The sequence below is a fragment of the Oxyura jamaicensis genome, chromosome 3 (assembly GCF_011077185.1).
Source record: "Oxyura jamaicensis isolate SHBP4307 breed ruddy duck chromosome 3, BPBGC_Ojam_1.0, whole genome shotgun sequence".
NCBI classification, from domain to species: Eukaryota; Metazoa; Chordata; class Aves; order Anseriformes; family Anatidae; genus Oxyura; species Oxyura jamaicensis.
In genome coordinates this window covers 110486055-110510417 of record NC_048895.1, presented here as the reverse complement: position 1 = coordinate 110510417, position 24363 = coordinate 110486055, and the positions used below count along the sequence as shown (strand labels likewise).

General features: G+C 36.2%; 1 long non-coding RNA gene across 1 annotated transcript in view; it reads left to right on the top strand.

Moving 5' to 3' along the window:
* Positions 1-22005, top strand: part of LOC118163748 — a 30189-nt gene extending 8184 nt beyond the window's left edge. Inside the window, exon 3 of the long non-coding RNA XR_004749173.1 lies at positions 21892-22005. This is a non-coding gene — a long non-coding RNA (uncharacterized LOC118163748). The remainder of the gene's footprint in view (positions 1-21891) is intronic.
* Positions 22006-24363: the final 2358 nt, after the last annotated feature.

The window sequence follows — 24363 nt, the reverse complement described above, 5'->3', positions numbered from 1 at the left end:
AGAATTAGGAAAAGGGAAATGGATGCTGCTTCTAATTTCTACTGAGTTCAAGAAAGAGTTTTGCTTCCTGGAGCTCCCCTACACATGACACAGCTTTGCACTATCCCAGAAGCTTATGTTTGCTTTACAGACTCATTTAAGCCCTCTAGTAACCTTTGGAATGGCTTTTTCATCACATAACTGAAATACCAGATTTCATCCTTTACTTGCAACCTTGTCACCACATTCCTTCAGCTGAAAGGGAGACAGATTAAGAGATTTAAAGAGCCAAATCCTACTTTCAGGAGATGGCTCTTCCTGAACACATAGAGAATTGCAGATGCACACCAGTGAGTGTGCTTTTATCCTACATGAATGATGAAAGAAAGGCACTGATGTCGGAGGCTGTACATGACATAGATTTAGTGTATACTCCAAAGGGCAAGGGAGGATTTTCTTTGTGGATACAAAGTCAATGTCTTCAGCTTTGTTCTCAGTTTTCATCTGTAAAAAGTAAATTAAAGATCTTCTGTGTTTCATACAGGTATTTCTACGGAGAAGCATTTTAATACGTGTAAATCTTTGGTCACACAGTTATAGCAGGAAACTGGAATGGAAGTGGGAATTTCCCCATCACTGGTGAAGAAGGAAGTGATAAATTTGCATGAACTAGAGAAGAATTTGTGACTAAAATGTAGGAAAGCTGCAAAAACTTCCATAATTTTAAGTTGTTTCTCACAAAATCTGCATTTGTGGTTCTATAATGTCATGTAGGCTGTGTAACTATTGATTTCTGATATGAAAATGTAGAAAGTTCCCATTGATCTGTAGCATATTCACACTGACGCTTAGCAGGATGAGGTGACCTTATTATGACCTTCTGTACAGCAAAACCAAAAATCTCACTAAAGACCTACAATTTCTTTCCTCTCCACTAACATGATTTCACCCTCTAACCAATTTAGGTGCTCTAACTTAATATATGTAGCCTGGACAGCATCTTCTTGCCCAGCAAAACTGAAAAAAAATGTAATTTTTTTGATATCACTAAGGGCTCCTCTGTGTGTTTTCTCTATACTTCTCAGGATTTCAAGGAAATTGTGGGACGAAAATTTCAGGTATTGTCACTCATGCTAAATGTTGTCCTATCATATTTACATTATGCCACCAGAGGTCCTATTTAAATCACTGTATACTCTAAGAAAAATGATACTGATATGAGAAAGCTGATAAGAACCAAGCTGTTAGGGAAGAAGGTCTGAAAATAATCATGTACTGCATGTCAATGAATGAGCAGTATACATATATGATTTTGTGCAGCTCCACCTCTATGTATTCACTAGAAGATTAACTTAAGTTAGCAGAAGAGCAGAATGTAATTGGTCTAATTGTGTAACACAGAATACCAAATCCTCTGTGTGTACTCTGCTTACTCTGCTGGAATTGAGACTAAAGTTCCTATTGACTTGAACTGGGCTAGCATTTTTTTTTTTTATTTATTTTTATTTTTATTTTAATGGATATAAATTGGTCACTTCTGACATCAGTTGTCATAGAGGGTCTTTCTTGGTTAAAATGTAAATTTTAGTGAGTGGAGTAATAACAGAAATGAGACCTTTGTCTCTTGAAATTAAAGTGCTTGTAAAGCTGAAGCTGCCAGCTTTGTATATTACAGCCTGAGGAGATAATATACTGAATCATTCATTTCCTTTTCGTGTTCTTTTTGCTTTCTTCAAAAGCACATTCTGTTTCAAGTAATTTCAGTCCAATAATGAATATAACACTGACTGACTCACCATCATACAAGATCTGCTTTGGGATATACTTTATCAGGCTTTGTTATTGTGCAGTCAGAATACTGAGAAAAATGGGACAGGAAACATATCATGTGATGATCTTATGCTTCTTCCTGATGCTTTTAAATTATTAGGCCTTTGTTTGATGAGAAACCCACCTGTGTATGCCGCGATTACCCTAAGTTTATCTTCTGTCCCTCATTATCTGAAGAGAGTAGCTTTCTAATTCTAAGGCTAAATGAGAACTAGATTTTTGTTCAAATTATTTTTGCAGTGATAGGGGTCTGCCTTGGCTCCAATATGATTTTCATTAAAAACTTTAATGGGAGAATAGAAGATACTCTTTTTAAATTTTCCGATAACATAGTACTGTTGGTACTATGGACAGGACAGGCCCAAGGATGAAACTGGGACTGTCAAACCAGGGTATAGTATTCAAACATTGATATTGTTGAATAAATGCAGAGTGATTCACATAGGAATAATTAGTTGCACAAAACCCAATGCATACTGACAAGGAAGATGTGCTTCTTGGTAGCAGATCTGCATAAAAGGAAAAATTATCAAAGATTTAAAGTGCATTTTCAGATTATTTCATGTTCTGAAAAAGATTTGCAAACTGAAACACAGATTACAAAATGTGTGACATAGTTCTTTGATTCAAGCCCATTAAACTTTAGATAAAAGACTGTGTTCAGTTTAAACACTGATATTCAAACAGGAGTTGGTCAAACTGGACACTTTATGGGAGAGATCAGAGGCATGCAGGCATGACCAAGGAAGAAGGAAAGGTTTTTGTCTGAAGATATTCAGAAAGCGAAGACCCTAACAGTTTTCAAATACACACATAGATACTTAAGAGAGTAGTGTGCATAAAGACATAAGGGGATATAATGGACTTCATTTTCAGGAAGTGCAATTTAAATTTGAAAGTAAGGCTTCCCAGTAGTAAGAGCAGCACTGAACAGATTACTGTGGAATTTTGGCATCTCCAGAATGGTTTATAGAACAATTTACACATGCATCAATTGAGAATGTCATAGACCTAATTGATCCTGTCTAGGAAATCCATTCAGATCTCTTCCAGTACCATTACTTTCAGTCTGTGAGTTCACTATAAACAATAAACTGACAACAATCTTATTTCATTAAATGCAGCTTTAAAAATGTCTGTTTACAATACAACACTTTTCAGGCAGCTATGACACTATGAATGAGTTTAACATGAAATTTAATTTGATTTGATGTTTCCATTCAAGAAATACAGTTTCATCAACTGGAACACACCCACTAATGCTAAATGAAGATTATGGTTGCAGATCACAGATTTGCATGAAATAGCAGTACTCTAAATTTTTTGATGCCTTTCAGACTGAACCATTGCTATTGAAAATTCTGATAAATTCAGAAGACTTTTTTAAGCAACTGTGACTTGATTCTCTAATGGACCCAGTGCTTGAAAGAAAATAAGCTTTAGACTGAGAAGTAAATGTTTTTTTTTTTTTTTCTTTCTTTTTTTTTTTTTTTTTTTTTAAGGCTTAACAGTCATTCTATTGGAGCTGCCAATAAAAGAAAGTAGTTGATATGGAATTATGTGAAATGACATAGTGAAGGCCTTTCTGCGATTTTTTTCGCTAACTGAAAATAGTGCATTTTAGTCTGTTGAAGCTGATCATAAACTTATTTCAGCTTATTGGGCACACAAAAACTACATCTTGACCTTGCAGGAGAGATTAAATCTCAGTTTCTTAAGAACTGTTGCTTCTCAACTTCTCTTAAATCTTTAGGAGATCGCCACAGTGTTAAATCTGTAGAAGAAATTCATGTGCTTATGGGAATTGTAGCAGTACAGATCTCAATATAAAGCTTGGATTGCCTACACAGAGATGCACTGGCTAGGGGTATGGAGCTTACATGAGATTTGGCCAATGTGAGTTATGCATAGTTTAGGCATGCAAATGGAGGACTGACATTCAGATCAAAACATGTCATAATGGTTTACATAAGAAAAAAAAAAAATGGGAGAGCTAATGAAAATTATGAAGACAAACTCAGTGCTGAAGACAGTGTAACTGGAATTTTTCTTTTTATGTGGATAAGGACTGTTTTATTTCATACTGTACTGACGTACAGCATGTAATCCAGTTTGGTGGACATTCTGTGCTTGACCAAACTACAGAAAGAGCAGTACTGGCAGTCAAGAAAATTTTGCATTTTTATGTCTGATTAGAGGTTTTTAATGTTGGCTGTGTGCTTTGAGAACAACAGATGTGCTTTCACTTGATTACTAAAGCATTTATTTCACTCTTACATAATAATCCATACATTCTGATCTTAATAAACCACATATTCTGACTTTAATAAATGCCCAATACACTTAAAGCTCCAGCATAGATTAATTAAGCTGTAAGAGTCTATGCATGTTTTACACCACTAAATCTATAGAGAGTGGATGACTGTATATTTTTAGATGCACAGGTATGAGCATAAACTGGGCATGATACCCGCACTGATTTGGAAGAAAGCTTGACAGGCTGTGTATTAAAACTTTCTATAGGACTGAAAAAAGGTGAATGCTATTGTCTGACTTGTGAGAGTTTTTGTTCATTTGAGAGCAGGATTGCATGCAAAAATATCTTCCATTTTGATTCATACGTGTCACATGATTTGTTCTTATAAAAACATTTCCAATTTACATGCACAGCTGATGTGAAATAGCAGCCATGAGCAAATTCAGAAAGCAATCTCTGAAAAATTCAGACAACTAGATTTGCCCTGGAGTGTTACTAAGAGTAATGTGAGAACCCTATGAAAAGTTACAGCCTTATAAAATATAGCGGACTTCATCCTGTTCGATATTTATGAGCTATAGTATCAATATTGTAAGGAACTTTAAATGGTACAAACATTCTTAGGGTTTGATTCAGCTAACATTGACTCAATATTATATTAGTAATTTTAATCAGGTACTTGTATATGTGCAGGATTGGACCTTTAATTATTTTATTTTCTCATTAGTTACTAGGTAAAAGCAAAGAAGCACGTAAAGGGGAAGAAATTTAGCAGGTGAAGTGTTAGTCCAAAGGTGCACTACATTGGAAAGTTTGAGGAAAATTGGTTCAGCTATTTTTGAGTTAGCCAAGTGTTTTTCAGCTGTTAAGAAAATTGTTTCAGCTATTTCATGCTTGGGTAACTCAATCTTGTTTAAAAACATCTAACCTGGTGTGCATGTAGTCTTGAAGTAAAAATGTGCATTCTGCTTTGTGAGAAAGAAGTTACCTTATAAATGTTAAAGGTAATAATCATAAAACATGCTGAAAGAAGGTATTCCACCTTCCTACCTTTCTCTGGATGAGGACTACAGAGAAAGATGATGATCTGCTCCCTCCAGGCTTTGCCTATCTGAGGGTTGCCTTCAGAGGAGTCTACTAATATTACTTGTGAGTAAATGCAGACCAATGGAGTGAAGATTTCAAAGGTGGTGCTGAACTTTTTTATTTCTCCTGATTTAATATACTTTGAAAAGTAAATGTTGCTGAATCTAATCTATTAATAGAGTGAAGATCTGCACTGAAAAAGGCCGTACATGTGGAATTACATTGTCTTTGGGACATTCAGCCAGTTCTGAATGGCCTTAAGCAGTCCTCAACTCTAATGCTGATTGAAGAACCACAAAACCCTATATTTCAGTAGAGAAAGCTTGTATTTATTTATTTAACTTCCTTCTTACAATGTCATTTTCTTGCTGGAAGCACTTCCTCTAACTTACTCATTTTTTTTCTATGCTTGGATACTTCTTCTGGGATACAGTGTGCTTGCATTATGTGTCAAATACATTTTTTTCTTACCTAAGTACATTTATACATTAAGTACTTTTATTAATAGTGTATTTGAGAGTATTTTTTTTAGTTTATACATTTCTTATTGGCAGCTACTACCTTGCAAAGCAATTATATTATGGACTAAAAATATTCATGCTGTGCTAAGCCAGAGGTAACTTAGCACAGAACATAAGCAGAAGGTTTGATAGTATTCTTTTGCTTCCCTGGGTTATGCATGCAAATGAATTCAGGTATTCTAGTGGCAGAACTATTTACCAAAATCTTCTTAGAAAGGAAGTTAAGGAGAAGCTCTACATTTATGCAAGGAGAAGGTCAGCTTTAATCCTCGCTACTGAAGGACTACATTCAGGTTTATCACAGAAAATTCTCCACAAAGAAAAGAAATGTAAAAAGAAGCCAAATATATTTCTTATTTTTCTCCTAATATTCATCCGACCTCTAGACATTTAATTTCACGCAATTTCTTAAGGCTAATATGATTCATCAATTTAGATACCCTTAGTGGAGCCTTCCCTCAAACCAATATACATATACCTAATATATTTTGGCAAAGAATTTCATAAGTCTCACCCGTTATGGGAATAACCACATCCTTTTGTAGGTTTTGACAACATCTGGTTGTGATTTTGTAAATATATAAATAGAAATGATTATTCTTGAAAAGTCCAGTGTCTGTAAAGAATACATAAACAGTGGTCTTCACAAAACTGAACTTTTAATAACTTTTTTATATTAGATAAATTCAGTAGTTTGTATCTTGTGCATACAATGAGTGCTACTGTAATGCCACACTCAGCTAGATATGCCTAGGCAAAGGGGAAATGCTATAGTAAATGTTAGAGATCAAAATTTAATCTTTCATTTTTGCACACATAAACACTAATTTAGGGCTAGCTGAGCAAGTAAATAATCAACTTAATAAACACTTATTTGTATGGCATATAACTTCAGAAAAACTTTGTATGCGAATAAGTGCCTACTACATTGGATCTATCTTTACTATAATGTACTCCCCACAATTTTCATAGAATCATAGAATATCCTTAGTTGAAAGGGACCCACAAGGATCATCAAGTTCAGCTCCTGGGTCCCCAAAGTACCAACCAAAAATCAGAGCACGTGTCTGAGAATGTTATTCAAATGCTTCTTGAACTCTGTAAGTCTCAGTGCTGTGATTACTTCCCTGGGGAGCCTGACCTTCCTCTTAGTGAAGAATCTTTTCCTGATATTCTTCCTGAACCACCCCTGTTGCAGCTTCAGGCCATTTCCTCAGGTCCTATTGCTGATCACCAGAAAGCAGAGATCAACACCTGACCCTCTGCTCCCACTCGTGAGGAAGCTGTGGACTAAAATGAGGTCTCCCCTCAGTCTGCTCTTCTCCAGGTCGAACAAACCAAGTGACTTGTTTAAGACACCAGGTGCTCTTCGTGCGTCTTTCCCCCTCAGACCCTTCACTGTAGCCCTAGTAATTTTACTTTAATACAACTCTTTTCCAACATCTTACCCTTCCCATCAGGACATGGAACAGAACCAAGGCTTTGGAGACTTTGGGTAGATATTTTTACCATCTTTTGTGGCATTACATATAATCTATCTGAGGCATCTAACTAAAGTGCCAAGACTCTTTGAAGTGCCAGATTTCTTTGAGGAATTTGTTTAATGAATAGAGATTTATTCCCTTTCCATAGCATGTGTTGGAAAAGCAGTTGAAATATGTGCTCTAGAATCATTATGTGGAGAAACATATCCTTCTCTGTTGACTACTTTGGGAGGCAATAGTGGCTATCCACATCTAAAATAAGTGATGTGAAAAACTTGCTGTTAGATAATGAAAATCTTCACTAAATTGTGAGGAGTACAGAAGTATGGCTTAGGATTTGTGCTTCCTTTCTTGAACAAGAGGCAAGTCTACTACCAACATCATGAAGATGCGCCCAAGGTTTTGTGGATTAGCAGCACCTCTTGAATACTTGTTTTTTACTCTAGGAACTGGTCTTTCAAGAGATGAAACTTTTCATGTGGGCTGTCCGAAGGAGGAGAAATTTGACTCCTCTGTACAGAGAAAGAATGAGAAATGACATAAGTATGTATCTGACGTAAGTATGTATCATTCTCATTCTACTGCACAGGAAGTCATCTGCGTTTCTCCCTTTACTTCTGAATGTCTCAGATTAAAACTGATCTACTTTACTCAGTCTGGAGAATATCTGAGTCCTTGAGCAGCCTTGTAATTTAAATGGGAGTAATCATAATGGAAGATAATAATCAGTGGGAGTTAAAGGTATCAGACTAGCCTTAATCAGTATGGTGAGAGCTGGGAGAAGAAAAATGACAACAAAAATGTTCAGTATGAGATTAAACAATATATAACTTGTCACAGCATTTTGAAATTGTCCGTGTGCACTCTCTAGTTAGAAACATATCAAAACATAGTCTTGTTCCATCCCCCAAAACACACACAGAAGGTAGTCCGCAAACAGCCAGTCTGTGTGGTTATGGACAACTGAGAAAATGTAGTGCAATTTCAGCTTCAATGCTCAAATTGTTTTTCTATAGGCCAAATAGTTTAAAACAGCTTTACCTCTGGTCCCAGGTGTTGCTGATGCAGCAGAGTCTCTCTGAGCCCCCACAAATCAGCAGGGAAAACTGCTGAAGCAAGAAAAATCTTTAATTGTGCAACCAAAAATGTTAACAAAAAAAAATCAAACAAGTAGCATATATATATATATATATGTGTGTGTATATATATATATTCCTAATTAAATGTTTCTGTGTTCTCATCAAGGGATGCATAGGAGTGTTTTGAGATTTTCAGTGATACTTGGGTTCTTAGTATCTCAGAAGTTATCTTGGATCTGTGTCAAGGTGAATCATGACCTGCTTATTATAGATAACATTGTGGGGAAACTGGGACAGAGCACGAGTTTCCACACGTAAGACATCTTAAATTCCAATTAAATAGCTCAAATTTGTGTGACCATTGAACAGGACAATAAACCAAGATCATTTTCTGGCAGATGTGTGTCTAGATCATAACCTGTCATCACAAGTTGTAATTGACATCAGTAAAGAGGTCTGAAATGAATAAGAGAAAATGAATGATGGTGGCAGTACAATAAATGATCTGCAAAGGTTTGAGAATGGGAGCACAGGTGAGACAGAGGGAAGGATGTGTCACAGGTGCTGCCTCCTCATTTTAGAAAGAATGAGGAAAGTCCAAGTTCTGTGACTTCGGAGAAAATTTTACAGAAAAATCAAAGTTGTCATTTCTAATCAAGTCTTTATTTTCTTATCAGTCTTTCCACCAAATATTTGTTACTGTCCTTATGTAGAGCAACACCATGTTAGCTATCTTGAGCTTTCCCAGTGCAATAACAAACTAGCCCAATCTGGAAGCAGAATGGGGGAGGTTCTGATTTTGGCCAGTACTGTAGTTTTATATGAAAGTGATTTGGACATTGATATTCATTTTATGACAACTATCAATGGGCATATCCTGCTGGAGATGGACACCTGCAGCAGAAACTCTGTCTCAGGACAGGGGACAAGAAACTAGCTAGAAATCCATTCCCTGTTCTTAAAATCTTGCCTGTTGAACATACCTCAGAAAAAGAAACAACCCCCCAACTTCCTCCTCTTCTCTACTCCCACAGTCTTCGAGCCCAAGTAGATTGATGTGAGAAAATGGTATAACTTGCTTCATCTTTCCTTGATTTGTCTTGGGATCATTCATAATGAAGGATGCTTATTCATCACTGAAGGATCTGTTAGAATGGGTCCAGAGGAGGGTCATGATGATCAAGGAGCTGGAGCACCTCTCCTGTGAAGAAAGGCTGCCTTTTGTTTAAGCTAAGGTGTTTCTGTATTCAAAGTGGGCTCATAAAAATGATGGAGAGTGACTCTTTGCTCAATCAGGTAATGACAGGACAAGGAGGAATGGTTTTAAACTAAAAGAGGGGAGATTTAGCTTAGGAGGAAATTCTTCACTCAGAAGGTGGTGAGGTGCTGGAACTGGTTGCTCAGAGAAACTGTGGATGCCCCATCCCTGGAGGTGTTCAAGACCAGGTTAGATGAAGTCCCAGGCAACCTGACCTAGTGGCATCCCTGCCAATATCAGGGGGCTTGGAACTAGATGGTCTTTAACATCCCTTCCAACCCGAGCCATTCCATGATGCTATAATAAATTCTATAGAAGATAGTAATATATTGGTTTGAAGGCCCTAATAAGGATTCTGTCGGTGAGCAGACCAGCAAGAAGATAGAATTCTGGCATGGAAATGTTTTCCACTAAACTGAAACAGCACAAATTATAGCAATATAATAAGCATCAGGCTGAACAAAACTAACTGCAGTGAGGTCATATAGATGAATTAGTGCATTCCCTGATGGTATAGAAACTCTTGAAAGTCTAATAAAAGAAAATTAATTAGTAGTACATTTAATTTATTGAAAGTATTTTGAATAAGAATAGGAGTATGTTTCTGAAGGTTGTGAAAGTGCTTTTAAAATGCTTTGATATATTGACTGGTAGAGTTAATTTGTCACTTGCACATTGTTATTTAATGTTGCTGCCTGTCTTGGTTAATGTGTTTCCTGAATATGAATATTTAATGGTCTTGGGTAGCGATCATTATGTTATTTTAAGCTTAATAAATTGTTAAGACCCCTCAAGCCTTTCATAAGGGTGTTTTTGTTTTGTAAATATAGTAAAAACTAATGATTGTCTAGCTGCTACACGTTGTCAACCTTGGCAAAAACGTAAGTGGATTTCTGGTAGACATTTTAGAAGAAATGAACGCTTTCTCAGAAAAACAGAGAGCAGCCAGAAGGGGAGGTCCATCAGCATCAAACAGTTTGGAAGAAGAGAAAGGAACTACTTGGTGACAGGGTAATACCATCTTAGCTGTTCCAACAGGACTTTGTAGTACAAGCAACTGGCTTACTTTCTCTATATGAGAATGAGAGAGGTTTTTAAAATGAAGTGTTGGCATATAGTCAAATAGTTAGAAATGGGCCATAAATAAATTTGGGTGGGAAATTTGAGAATGCTTACTTACCATCTAAAGTGTGTATGAAGTGTGTGTCAGGACAGAGCTTGCTCCTTTTTTTGCCTCGGACTTCAAGAGGCTGGACCTGATGATCCTTGTTGATTGCTATTTTCCATTTTGTGTTTGGAAGATTTACATCTATAGTACATACCTGAGGTTTCATGTAAACTGCAAATACTGTTATTAAATATTTTTAATAATAATTATTATATTGCAAGAGATTTGAACTCATTTACCAAAATAAAGCACGTAAAAGAGAATGAACTTCCACAATTTCAGACGTCTTGTGTTCAAATGTCCACACCCAGCTAGTCTCCTAATGATCTCTGAACAGTCACTGGTGAGAAATAGTCAATTTTAGGGTCTCATTTATCTAACCTATTTTAGACATCCATTATATCCTTCTAGATATTTTGTGTGTGTGTGTGGTCCTTTGGAGACCCAGGAGTTGGACTTGATGATCCTTGTGGGTCCCTGCAAAATTAGATATTCTATGATGTGTTTCTATGATTCTATTTTTCTCTAGTTGCTTGGATAATTGCAGATTTTTGTTTCATAGAAGTTTAAACTCTGATCAGAGAACTTCTGCAGCATTATTTTCCAAGATTTGGTTCTATATTCTATGATGTATTTTTTTGGTTCTATATTCTATGATGTATTTTTCTTATTTCAATTAATTAAAGAAGAATTGATATATATTAAAGTAAGAATTTTCTGCAATCGAATAAAAAATGGTATTTAAGAGGTGGATTGTATTTCTTCAGACTAAAGCTGTGCCTTAGATATCAGAATAGATTCTTACCTTTTCAGATGCTTTATCTTATTACAAAAAAAAAAAAATAAATATTTGTGGTTATATATATATATAAAATATATCAACAAAGCAGTATTTGCTTTTTTAAAGTTCCTAGTAGAAATCTATTGCAGAGTGGTAAACACAGCATTGAATAAAACACATCAACCTACGTTTTCCTATCAAAGGTTGATCTTTGCAAGCCAGGCTGATGATTGAACAGGTGGTGATTTGATAATGGATCAGATGGGTCCATGAGATGAGAATTTACATGAAAAGTGAAAGTACGAAGAACTGGAGGTCAAAATTGCTTCTTATATATCTGGTAGAAAATCACTTGAGCAATGATCATTCATCTATCAAGAATTTAGCAGCCACTCAGCTCAATGGAAAAATCTAAACTGATTGTATGTCATATGGAGAGGGTACAAAGGAAAACAAAACAAAAATATCTGGGTATTTCAAAATTATGAATAGAAAACCTACTAAAAAATAATAAAGACTTATAAAACATCTTCACTTGCCAATAAATTCTTTCATCCTGCTGAGGTCTTCAGTATGTTATAGGGACACAAATAGCTGCTTAAATTCTTAATTTATGAAGAGATTCACTATGGAACTTTCTTATTCCATGTTGAACCACAAGATCAATTTCTCTATTTCCAGCAGGTAGATGCTTTTATATGTACTTTCTTATTTGTCTCAGTGTCTGTATTGATTACATTTTCTATTCCATACATGTTCGATTCACTATACACTACTGTGAGAAGCAGAAATCACCCTTTGTGATTTCCTTAGTATTTGCTGACATTGTGCTATTACAGTATAATACTGTAAGATTTTTGCATTCCTTGAGGGATCTATTAAATTCTCCTGGTTCTCTGTAAGCACTGGAAATGGATTATTTAAATTTCAGAAATGTTTTCCTCAAGGGAGTATTGATATTGTCTGCTTTGCAACAGTCTTTCTTGCAGATAGGAGGGACCAGTATGGGAAAAAGTCCCCAAAGATATATTAGCACTTGAATTAGTAGCAGCAGTAGTTTATGCAACTGGCTTCCTATGATATTGCTTATTTTGGAAAGACTCAATGTCCAGGCCAGTATGGTAGGCAGATCAGCTGAGCATTTCAAACAGTTCCTAGCTGTGAAACATGTAACAGAAATAAATGTTAAACCAGCCTAGACAGGCCTTTGTCTGTGAGGATGGTGAAGCATCTGTCTTTGATATGACATTTTGTTTCTAAATTAGACAGTCATCTTCAGAGTCACTAGAACAGTTTTCTCTTTGTGGAATGTCAGTGTGAAAAGAAAAAAAAATATTTTCAGCTTGTGTATTTTCCCATTGGCACTGTTCATACCTGACACTTGTGTTCTGATTCATAGCATCTGTCCCTTCCCCTCCATGGTACAGTTTTCCTGTTCTCTTAATCCTTCTTGTGGATTTCCCATCTATTATCCGCTGTTTATGGTCTGTCCTCTCTGTTGAACCAGGAAGAGATTTCACATCCTCCATCTTCTCTGACTCTTCAGCTTTTGCTCACCTTGTCTCCTCTCACTTATTTCCCTCCCTTCCTTCAGGAATATTTGCTCTTTCACTGCTAAAATCACAGTCTGTCACTATCTCATCCTGGTTTTCTTTCTCTGATCTTTGAACCATGTGCAGCTCTGGATCACTTCAAACAAAATGCTTCTGCAGGTGTTTTTCTTCTTGCAGGATCTCAGTCATGCTGGGTCATTCATTTATCAGTTATTATAAGCCGTAAGTCATTTGATTATCATCAGAAATTATTAACAAAAATGAATTGGAGGGGAGCACAGTAAGGCTCTGAGTGCAGAATACTGTGGTCTCACATTTTTTGAGTCTGGCATTTGCATTTAGCATGACTATTTAGAATGATGTTGATCATCTCTTCAATGTTGAGTATCTGTTCAATAAATTATATTTTATTCATAATAAATACATTTCAAATATTCGTAAGAATCAGAGACCCAGTAAATAAGTACATTTCCTTTACTGAAACCAGAATCTGTTTTTTTGTGCTTTACACCTCATAAACTTTGAAAGAAACCCTGAATATCTGAAAGCTCCATGGGGGAAGTACTTTCTTTTTCTGGTTTTACAGCACTTTGTCCAGTGATATCCTGCTGTGCGACAGCAACACTCATAATGAGCTTTAATAACAATTAGCTTCTATTTTTATGGACGATGAGCTTACTTTTTGTGATGTGTTTTTAATGATGATTTAAAATTGTAACACTTAATACGATTGCCATTCCAATAAAAAATATTTAAATCATATTAAGAAATCAGTTGACTAATTTTTTTTTGGAAAAGTGCTGTCAAATATGTTCCAGGCATGGACCTCTTCTTAAGAGGAAATTCTGTTGCTAGGGCACCATAACAATAAAGTTTCAGGATAAAGTATATTTCTTCAATTTTAAGTAAGAAATGTTGATTAATGAATATGCTTAACAGGCAAAGAACTAAGCTATTACAGACATTTCTGTTGTATCAAAGACCAGCTGAAGCACTCAATGGATATTTTAAGAAGGCAGTATAAAGTGGAGGTCTTCAAAGGAAGTCTAGCCAAAGTTAAAGAACCAAGGTGTCCAGAGCATGCTGGTATAACAAAAGTGCCCAATTATCTGTACAGGATATTAAATCTCACATCTGAAATTTTAATCTTCTCTCTGATCAGAATAGTATTTAATTTGGGAAAGAAAAAATCTCCCATCTATATTTTCTGAACACAAATTTTGAATGAAATTATCTTGAGTTTTCTTAAGGTCCTGCCCATCTGTTATTTTGTGGATTTGTGAAATTTCTGGTTCTATTTATCAGTGAAAGGGAAATACTGGGCTGAACAGTCTTTGGCTTTGATCCACTGTGGAAAATCCTCAGTGTGTCAGCAATAACTGACTATGTACAAACTTTGTTTAGAAATACATATAAGTAATTCCAGTCTCATAAAGTAAGATGGTATCTTATTGATGGTAACTGAGAATCCAGTATTGATCATCCATGTTTCATTGAGTAGCACCTTAACCCACAAAGAGACTACTGAAGTCTAAGAAGGTTTATTTTGGAATAACAGAACAAGTAGATGCGTTATAATCTGGCCCCACATGCTCAATATTTATTTAGTAGTTTAATCCCACTGGTCTTGATCCGGTTTACAACTGCTGAAAATTGACTCAAGAGTAGACTAATTAATAAGTTCATAATAGTATCAAAGAGCAAGAAATCTTTAAAAAGCCTATTTCTGCAAGGAAATTAAATTGCTTTCTGAGAACTAGCAACATGAAACAAAATGCAGATCTTTTCAACCAGGTTACATCTCTTTCAGCTGTAAAAATTTGTGACTGTTTTCTCTAGGTGTCCACACTTGTTATCTTTAGAAGAGGGTATCTTTCAGTCCTTGGGTTTCTTGAAGTACTGACATCTAGAGAGAAGATATTGCTGAACAGAGGAAGAGGCAAGGAAGAATACTATTCTGAATACTGTAGATATTGCCACCTGTGCAAAAAGCAGGACATGGCAACTTAACTCATCCTGAAACACCAGAAGAAAAAAAAAAGTTACAATCAAGATATATGCTCAATAGTTTTTTTCTTGATAAGATTTTCTTAAAAGAGGATTAGGTGGTAATAATCTTGACGTGAGCTTGCAACATGTGATTGCAGCCCAGAAAGCCAACTGTGTCCTGGATTGCATCAAAAGAAGGGTGGCCATCAGGGTGAGGGAGGTGATTCTGCCCCTCTGCTCTGCTCTGGTGAGACCCCACCTGGAGTACTGTATTCAGCTCTGAGGTCCCCAGCATGAGAAGGACATGGATATGTTCGAACAAGTCGAGAGGAGGGCGAGGAAGATGACCAAGGGGCTGGAGCACCTTTCCTATGAAGACAGGCTGAGGGAGTGGGGGTTGTTCAGCCTGGAGAAGAGAAGGCTCTGAGGAGGACTTATAGAGGCCTTCCAATATGTAAAGGGGGCCTACAGGAAAGCTGGGGAGGGACTCTTTGTCCAGGGGTGTAGTGATAGGACTAAAGAGTTTAAACTAGGGCTTTAACTAAAAAGGGTAGATTTTGATTAGATATAAGGGAGAGATTCTTTACTGTGAAGGTTGTGAGGCACTGGAACAGGTTGCCCAGAGAAGCTGTGGATGCACAGCTTCATGTTAATGGATAACATTAAGTGTGTGATAGTTTTTATTTACTGCACATTTACTGTTTATTATGTTTCAGGCTGGTTACAAGGTTCTATGTATGTCTTATATATTTGTTTTATTGAAGCTAACATGTTTTCTTGGAATTATTAATGAGTCCTTATCAGGAATTTGCATGTACTAATCCTTTATAATGCTTTTTAAAATTCTGAATATATGAAAGTCTGGCTTGTGCTACTGCAAAGAGTTAATCTGAAATGTCAGGCTAAAGAGAGTAAAAAATTTATATATTTTTGGGTGTATACCTCAAAATGCCTCTATTCTGGTATATATATATTTTCACAATTTTTTGACTATGTTTTCTGGAAACCAATGAAATAAATATGCTGTTTTCCAAGCAAAGCAAAGCAAATCAAACAACAACAAAAAAGATGCCGGATTTTATCTGTACTCCATGAAAAATGTGGGGTATGAAGTATAATTCCTGCTCTGACAGACAAGCCTTGGCACTTCCCACAAGAACAGGATCATGTTGATACACAGCAAAAAGGAGAACTAGACATCCAAGACCTTATTAGCTCTGCATAAAAGAAGCTTAACAACTTCGACCAATTGTTTCCCACAAGGTGAAAAACACCCAAACGATTTGGGAATGAGAGCTAAATCAGATTGCTGACTGATAAGGATCCTTCCCAAGGCTAATAACAGAGGTTTACCACAGACAAGCAGCGGATTAAGCATTTTAAGCCTCTGTTGGCTAGTGCCAAGGAATCTGGTGTGGTAATTCTGCAATCTGTAGCTGTTTGGGTAGCTATCAAAAATAGTGATGAAGAAAGCACATACAACTGAAATGTGTTTTATGTAATTTCTCCTGCATTGTGAATAAATGAGATTTAGTCTCCATAGAAAGCATTCCTCAGGATAGAGAGGAAACCCAGTAGTTAAAAGTAGTAGAGAAGAGCATGAGCATGAGAGGAGAAAGAGAAGAGACAGAGCTTTTCTTTGCCTAAGTGAGAATGGGAAAGCTATTTTCCTTCACAAGTGCTTGGCTGCACCAGGTGTTTAGATCCTGCTTTGGGGGTTAATGGCTCCCTACATAAACTACCTTTGAAAATGATCTGCACTGACTGTATAAAAGCTAACCGTTTACTTTATGGCTGCATGTTACCTGCTGCACTTGAGTTGTATTACTCTGAGCTCTGTCAGGCAGCTGTGTGTGTAGTAAAGCAGAATATGTAGTATAAAAACTTGCTTTTTGCAAAATATTTGAAGGAAATGGAGTTTTCAATGGACTTCTGTGATATATTCTCATTTTGGCTTCATTATTTAAGAAACATTTTGCATGACTTGTAGCTTGAATGTAATAGTTCCTTTCAAATCCAGTTACACTAAGCAGTTATCTACAATGAAGGTGCTTTAAAAATGATTAGTTGTGACTAGCTTCTCTTTTAAGACAATCCTGTATTTTGATAGCCAGTGAAAGAGGAAAAATAAAGTTATTGGCCCTGTAGTTTTCTGCATGACCTCTGTCTGCAGACCATCACCTTCATTCTAATAGACCTGTTTGTGTTTTGAATAAATTATTCAATAATTTCAAACAGTGATAGCTCTCTGTCTCTTTTGGAGTGTGACTTCTTTTTTTCCATCCAGCTGAGTTGCAACTAAATGCTTCACTGTGCTCCGAAGCAACTTTGCAATTTACTTCTGAATCTTTAATGCTCTCACAACATGTCACGGCTTTCTCTGGTGACAGAGGTGGTCCTGCAACTTATAGTCTTGTGCTTTCTTTTTAAAGTCAGTAACAGATAAAAAGGAAGAGAGTAAAAAGTTATTCAGAGGTGAGAGAAGGGCAGTGTAGATTATGAACTAAAATGCTCACAAGGCAAATCCTACAGTCACAGTTAATTGAATAGTTAAGATATCTCAGCTTCCATTTGTAAGTTCCAAAATATAGCGTTTTGTGATGGCTTTATTTTTCACTTCCGCTGACTTGTGCTAAGTCTGCAAGTCTGGCAAGTTGCTAGAAAGCTCTGAAAATAAGTGAGCTTCATTCACCCTGTGGATTTATCCACGATCCCTCCAACTTGGAGTTTTATTCTGCATATAAACCTGAAGTCTGGTGAGGCTGAAGGTGGTGTCTTAGACCTTTCAGATTTTCCTGTGTCGAGGAATACAATAAAGAAGATACCTGCCTGTACTGGTACCTGATTTGTCTCCTGTCTGTCACTTGTGAAGGAGCAGTGGTGGAATAGTGCCTTTCTTTTAAGAAATTCTCTGGGCTTCTTCCCTGTGGGAAATAGCACAGCATTGTGATGTAGATTTTCTACCAAATCTCACAAATCCCTCACTGTGGGGATTTCTCTTTTCAGTCGTCTATCCTCCTGTCTGTAGAGCACTCACATTCAATACAGGAGGCTTATCACTTCCTTTTTAGAACTATAAGAACCAACATCACAGCCTGCAAAAACCCACCTGGTGAGCAAGATCTCATTTATTCAATTTTTGAGTCTCACTAAGGACTGCTCTAGAGAGAAAGAGCCTCTGATAAGTTATTTGCTGTTTCTTTTAAAATATGTGCACCTCAAGAGAGTTTCAAGAGACTTCTGCTTCTGTACATCAGCAGATACAGAGTAATTATATTTGCTGTTAAATGCATAACCATGATGGCCAATATTTATTTGGTAACACCTGCCTAACTCAATATGTACTTGAACCTCAAGTGTAAATTATGTCATTGCCTTACAGGCATAAAGAAGGAAAAAAGGGCACAACTGTTAGGGAAACAGACAGACCCACAGGCTGACTCAGGACTGAAAAGTACATTCACACTGATTGTCCAAATTAACATCTGACCAGGGCACATGAAAACTGCCATACAATAGGTGGACAAAGCTCTCTTTTCTGTGGCTTATACTTGTGCTAGTTTTCACCCAAATGGTGTTGCAGTGAATATCTATACACAAGTGCTCCTGAATTCACGTTTCAGACAGAGGCAAAAGGCATCATTGAGGGGCACATTGGGCTTGCAACACCCCATTACAAGAAGCCCTGTATCACTCTGCTGATGTACATAGGCTTATGCATGTCCAAGTTGTATCTCACTGTACACTAATGTGTTTTCATGAAGGATGATACACCCACAGAAGATCAGAATTGAGAGTTAGGCTGTGGAGTTTGCAGATGCTGTGTAATTTTATTTTTTATTTCTAGTATTTGCTAGTCAGGTTAATGCAGAATTAAGAGAATAAAACTGTACAGTTACAAAAATAAAACTGCAAGAGCCTAAGTATTGTGAGACACTGCAATAATTTTATAGTGAACAATGCAAGCACTTAAGATAAATCCACCTAAAAATACACAGGTAAATAGATGCATTTATATCCTTTCATATAGGGAATAAATTAATATATGTATATATATATATATTTTGTTAGGATAAACCCCATTTTTGATTAAATGAAAAAGCTTAGATGCAAATACCAAACTGAACACAGAATGGCTGATTGTTAACAAACAGAAAAATTTGGTAATAGCCAATAACAAGGTATATTTCTGAGTGCAATTATCCTACCTACAGCTTGACCTAGATGCCAAAGATAAACACAAGAATGGCGATGACTTCTTTGCATACCCCAAATGACCAGAATTTAGACTTTACAATTCACCAGGTGAGCAACAATGATGTGAAGGTCCAATAGTAAGGCAGAACCCTAGTTCAGCAGACACCCGGCATGTTTTCTGATAAATTAGAATCATTTGCTAATATATGTTCAAGATCCAGGCAGAGGTTATTGTAGGGATGCTTCAGCTACACTTGGTACAAGCTGCAGTTTAAAAAGAAAAGTGATCTGCCAACAGTAATAACACTGTCATAAATCTGGTGGTCCTAAGCCTTATTTTATATCTTCTGGCTTTTTAATTTTGCAAAATCATTACATTTAACACTAAGAAGAGTACTGATATACTGTTTTATTATAGGTGGGTCTCTATTTATATAGGACTAAATAATATGAGAGCAGTGATTTAATTTTGATTAGGACCTGAATCCATTTTACTGGCACCTTACACACCTAAGCAAGGCTCCTTATTTCAGAAAATCTTTTCTACTTTCCCTTTCTAATCATCTATTATTTATTTATTTATTTATTTTCCGCACTGCCCCTACAACTATGTTAAAAACACTTTCAAAGAAGTTGCTGTGGATTAAACTATTTCAATCGTAATGTCTTCATTATAGTATTGCTTCATTATAGTATAGCTTTTACCTTGAAGACTGTTGGAAAACTCCCTTTGACAGTTTATACTATCTGTTTTGGTCAAGACTTTTCTAAAGGTGAGGTGAGATTACTGTTCAGCTACTTGACCTTCTTGGTAATGGACTGGTAGAAGATTATTATAATCTTTCAGCTTCCAACCGTGATAAGCTAGTATCCAGGTAGTGTTTTCCACTGTAATATTTATGATCTATGGCTAAATTTTTCCTAGGACTGAAACTAAAATATGTCTGGTTTAAGAAATATTCAGCTGGCACAAATGTGTCATAATTATTTGTCTTCAAGACTAAAGGGTCCTTTTCTGTTGGCTCTGCTAGAGCCACAGATAATTGACACTGGATAAGACCAAAGGAGGTCATCTAGTTCACCCTCCTGCTCAAGGCAGGCTCAACATCAAATCTAGATCAGGTAGCTCAGGGTCTTGCCCAGTTAAATTTTCAGTATCTCCAAATATGGGATATTCCACAGAATCTCTGGGCACCTATGAATTCTTTAAATAAAATTTAATAAATGTACTACAATAGGGTTAAAAGAAAGCGGGTTGGTTGTCAGCTAAATAGGAAAGTTACATAATGCCTACTAGGGGACAGCTGTATTTTTTCAAGCAAATTTGTCAACCCCATTAGCTATAGCTTATAAAAAAAATCCAGATTGTGTTCACATTAAATGGCTTTTTTGTTTGTTTGTTTAATATTATTTTTATTTTAAACATGGTGGTTGATGGTAGAAGGGAGAACAGCCAGGAAACTTGTGGTGGTGTCAGTACATTTTTCTTGAATCTGACTTCCAGCCTGGAATGTGGTTGAGGATGAGGTGGGGTAGAATCCTAGCAGTCTGCCTCCAAACATAATATAACTACCTATTATTTTTAGTTATCCAACATTTTTGTGCATATTTCTTAATTTACTACATTACAAGTACACCCCAAAGTCTATTTGATCTTTTTTATTTTTATTTTTATTTTTATTATTATTTTGTGTGTGTGTTGGGAGCTTAAGTATATCCATGCAAAGTAACTTTATGATAGAGTAAGTATTATTTTGGAGGGAATAAAGAGCTACTTCCACTCAAAAATATCTTCATTTATTCTTAAATCCTGCTTAGTTTTAATACTATTGTAGTATGACAACTGGTGCCCCTCTGTTGAAATGTTAATTATGTTCAATAAAAATAAGAACTTCAGACTAAGAAATTATGATGAATTTGAATATATGCAAGAATCCATCATGAATAGAGCTGCCTTGTGAATAAGATTTTCTTCATGAATGACATGCTGGAATACTTGGCTTTGATTTGCTTGAGTTAAAATATAATTAAGGCAGTGCACAAAGTTATGATCACTCTCTCCTCTCCATGAACTTAAACTTTAACTGAATTATCTTTTTCCTATTTTAAATAAACATATGTGTAGATAGATACATGTACAGACTGATTTAAAGCCTTCTGAAATTTGCTGGATGGTTGCACTCAAAGATTTGCGGTCAATGACTCAATGTCCAGGTGGAGATCGGTTATGAGTGGTGTTCCTTGGGAGTGAATATTGGGACTGATGCTATTTAACATTTTTGTTGGTCACATGGACAGTGAAATTAAGTGCACCCTCAGCAAGTTTGCCAACACCAAGCTATGTGGTGTGGTCAACACACTGGATGGAAGGGATGTCATCCAGAGGGATCTTGACAGGCCTGAGAGGTGGGCCTGTGTGAACCTCATGAGGTTCCACAAGGTCAAGTGCAAGGTCCTGCATCTGGGACAATCCCAAGCACAAACACGGGTTGGGGGAGTTGATTGATAAGAAGCTCAACATGAGATGGCAACCTGCACTTGCAGCCTAGAAAGCCAGCTGTATCCTGGGCTGCATCAAAAGAAGCGTGGCCAGCAGATCAAGGGAAAAGATTCTACACCTCTGCTCTGTTCTTATGAGAATCCACCTGGATCACTGCATTTGGCTCTGGGGTCCTCAGCACAAGAAAGTTGTGAACGTATTAGAATGAGTACAGAGAGGGCCACAGAGATGATCAGAGGCTGGAGCTCCTCTCGTATGAAGACAGGCTGAGAGAGTTGGGGTTGTTCAACTTGGAGAAGAGAAGGCTCCAGGGAGACCTTATAGCATCCTTTCAATACCTAAAGGGGGGCTACAGGCCTACAGGAAAGCTGGGGAGGGACAATTTGTAAGGGTTTGTAGTGATAATACAAAGGGTAATGGCTTTAAGATAAAAATAATAGATTTAGGTTAGTTTACTGTGAGGGCTGTGAGACAATTTGAACAATTCAGAAAACCTAAGCCCCCAGCTCCGCCCGCCGCCTCCCCCCCCCCCCCCCCCCCCATTGGTAAGCATACCAAATCACATCTAATATCTTATTCTTGAAATTCTTATGTCTTCAAAGGGAGTATTGGAAACCTAGGAAATAGCTAAAGCTTGAAATCCTGGAAATAGAATTAACAGTTTACTATTAACAGATATTTTATGACTGTTTATTGCTGGGGCAAACACTGTTCATGAGTTAATAATTATTTTCTCTTTTGTTTTTACCCTGGTTTATGTACAGACACCAATCACACCCGTTTGGTTTACAAGCTGAACTCTTCTCTTGTTTGATTAACTCTCTGTTCTCTTCATCATTGTAGTGATCCTTCTCTATGTCTTTTCCAATTTAATGTCTTGTATATAAATAACCAGAGTACACATTATTACAAATTAAGTCGCAACAGAGCTTAGTATAGTGGAATTAATGCTTTTCTTTCTCAGCTGGAAACACCTTGACTGATGTACTGCAGGATGTCATTTGAGTTTTTCTATGCTTGCCATCCCTTGCTAGCTTATAGTCATCCTGTGATCAGCTTGTACACCGGTGTCCCTCTCTTCCCAGTCACTTCTTATGGATGAGTTCCTAGTCAATAGCAGAAATTTCTGTTCATAGTCCCCAATGACCTTCCTCTTTTTACTATAAATTTAATTTAATTTAATTACACTTATTCCCATCCTCAGGGCCATGCAGTTCTTTTTGTGAAATACCCTAATCCTCTTCAGTATTGACAATGCCTTTTAGCTTTGCATCTTAATACTTTTTTAAGCCAAGGTTATTTATACAAAAATTTAACAAGATTGGTCCAAAGCCAACCATTTGTTACCTCCCATCAGACTCAATTTTTCCTTTTCAATGCTTCTCTACTAGCCAATTCTTTACTCAGCTCAGAGTTCCACTGTTAATTCCCATCTTCCTAACCATTGTTAATACTTTTTTGTATAACACTGTATTTTACTGAACGGCAAATAGATGAAATCTAATGCCTCTTATTTGGTTCGTTGACCTAGACAAAGTTGACCATAGCCTGGTGGGTTCTTTTTTGAAAATGTTGTATATTTATCTAATTTTCTACAACATTATACCAGACTTCAAAGTGCATGTTACATGCTTTCATTGCTTTGAGATCAAGTGGTACACCCTTTTCTCTAAACTTGGTGGTCCTATATCTGATGTTGCATATACAGTGATTATATATATAACAGAAAAGAGGTATCATTTGCCAGTACTTTCAGGCATGCTTGGTTCCAAAGCAATTGAACACACAAAACCACAATTAGCTCAAAAACTCTTTTGAGATACTGAAGCTAACACAAGGGTTTGAAAAGAAGGGTTACTATAAGACCTAAATCATTTTTGAAGGATAAATAAAATATTTGAATAAAGTTTTCTGTACTACAACAGTAATAATTAATTGCTCAGAGCATTGACATTAACAATTACACACAAATTTTTATTCTTTGGAAGCAACGTATATATGTGTTTTTGAGAGGAGGTGGGTATCTTTTATTACCAAATATTTTACAATATTGAACCAATGGTAAATAAAATATAGTTTCACTAAAAGTAATTGTATTGGTCAGGCTCCTTAACCAGTGCTTAAACTCATGCATTTTTGTTGCATGAAAATTGTTTTCATGGTGGAAAATATCCAGAAAGTTTCATATTGTGAAGGAAAACTGTGTACATTGAATCACTTCAGCATGATAAAACTAGGTCAGAATTCTGTCTTTAATATGTTTAATTTCAGACAGCCTTCCAAATTAAAGATGATTATAGCTTCCAAAAGTGTTATTATTTCTGACTGTCCTGGAATATACAGTGTCTCATTGACAATTGTACTGCTGAAATTCATTCCTATTGTTTATATTTTTTAATTTACAAATTCAATTCTAAAACCTTTGAGAAATGATATAGCGAATATAAATACATGAAGAAACAATAAGATGTAGAATAGCAAATAATTTGCAGTAAGTTAGACTGCATAGACACAGGAAAAAAAGCACAACAGCTTATCAATGTAAACTTCTCTTATTTTTTATTTTATTTCTTTTCAAAAATGAGCTCAATTACAATATAAACTGAATAGGGAAGTAAAAGGTTAAGTCAGAAGCTGGGTTATCAATATGATACAGAAAGTAATAGTAAAAGTTAATAGAT